Below are 2,135 nucleotides of genomic sequence, written 5' to 3' on the forward strand. Positions count from 1 at the left end.
TGCAAAACCTGTCAAAGATGACGAGTTAGATATCCAAGCACTTAAAGAAAGGTGCCCCACAGTGGTCGGAAGAAGCGACAAAAGCCCTGATAGACTTAAAGGAAAAGTGCCAGTCACTTCCACCATTAAAGATACCTGACAATGGACAGCTCATCTTGCAGACAAATGCTAGTGACCATTATTGGGGAGCACTGCTGATAGAAGAATCCGAGGGAAATAGGAAAGTATGTGGCTATAAATCTGGCCAGTTCAATGATGCTCAGAGTCACTACCCTTCATCAAAGAAAGAGGTCTTAGAAGTCGTCAAAGGGATTAAGAAATTCTAATTCTTTCTTTCATTAACCCCCTTTGTAATTGAAACAGATTACAAGTACCTCCAGGGATTACTAAGAAGAAAAGAATGAGAAATCCCAGATCCACAGCTTGCAAGGTGGTCTGAGTCTCTCTTGAGATTCAAATTTGAAGTAAGACACATCAAAGGAAAATCCAACACTGTTGCGGATTTCCTTTTTAGACCAATCAACATGATCAAAAGAAGAAGCCTTCCAAAGAGGTGGGAAGAAGGCAGCTCTAGTGCTCATGAGACTAGAGCACACTTTCTCAAAGATCTCAACACTTTCATTGCGTGGCTTCCTTAGGAAGTACAAGAAGAAATCTTTGAGAAAGTCATCAATCACAGGAAAGATGCAGAAGATCAAGCTCTAACATGGCGGGTATGGCAGCTCATGGCCATGCAAGAACATAGACTTGCTCACAACAAGAAATGTCAAAGAGCTTTTGATCCACATCATAATCTTGACCAGATGTACGAAACAGTTTTCAAAATAGGTTGTACATTCCATTATGTAATAGATTAGAACTCCAACTGGGGTCATTATGTTATTTGTGACATAACCCCTCAGGCTTATTACATAACCTGTTGGTATTGGCTGAACATCTACCCTGTGGCAATACTGTTCGAGCCAAATCTTATTCACACTAGTCGGAGATATGAAAAGGGAAGGTGGTTTGACCGGATGTTCGCCCCAATCTTTGAAGATATCCTCACACTCAAATTGATTAATGGATATCACATCACTTATACTACAATAGTGATTGTGAAGCTAACAGATATCTGGGGAAGATACAAACAGCCTATGGTACAGGTAGTACAACATGACCACTCCCAAGAAGACATCGACTCCATGTGGACAGGTTGCTGGACTGCAAGAAAAGCTCTCGCAGAAGTATATGGGACTATTCCCATGTATATTACGCACAGTCCTATTTCCCCACAAGTCTGTAGTACTCTAGATCTTTACTACAGGGAAGAGATCAGAAACCTCAAACTTCATAACGACGAAGAACAAGAAGCAGACATACAACAAAGGTACAACGACTACTTTATCAAGCATGGTAGGCCAATAGAAGTCAATTATCTGGATACTCCAGATATTGACAGATGGAGGAACGAGTGTGAAGAAATGGCTGATTTACTAGACCTTCGAGAATGACACCAACAAGAACTTAACCCACAACCAGATAATGTAGTCGAACCGGATTGGCAGCAACTGGCAGTTGACATGGAAGCAGCATCCGAAGAAAGGTGGAACCGTAAGTCAAGAATGAGTACACTGACAAGTGGTAACTTTGGGTTGTAGCGGAAGCTTAGTGGACCCTGCAGTAGAAGTAGTGGTGATAATAATATATGTATAATAAGCGTATTCGTATATCCCTCAGAGATGAGGATAAGAGTGTAATAAGTGTGATGTGATATAAAGTAGGTAATGAGTTGTAAAGTAGATTCCTTAGTGATAAGGATCAATAATGCAAATAGTGTGTAATAGTGGATCCCTTGAGCCTATAAAAGGGAACCCTTGGTTTATGTCTATGCATCGAGTCTTGGAGTGCAATCTTGTATTTGTAAATCTCTCATTCCTTTTAATAGAAGTAACCTTCGATTGTTGGTTATAATTAAATTGGTATCAAAGCCAAATTTCCCAAAAGGAAACCCCTGGGTGTGCAACAATATTATGCTATGTGGTTGCCGAAATACTTCGGATCCTCCACATCAAAAAGTTGTTGGATACTGAGTTACCTATCAAAAAAAAAATACTTATTTTATTATAACCAACAGTCGAAGGTTACTTCTATTA

This window comes from Citrus clementina, unplaced genomic scaffold (assembly GCF_000493195.1).
Source record: "Citrus clementina cultivar Clemenules unplaced genomic scaffold, Citrus_clementina_v1.0 scaffold_32, whole genome shotgun sequence".
In the NCBI taxonomy this organism is placed as follows: Eukaryota; Viridiplantae; Streptophyta; class Magnoliopsida; order Sapindales; family Rutaceae; genus Citrus; species Citrus x clementina.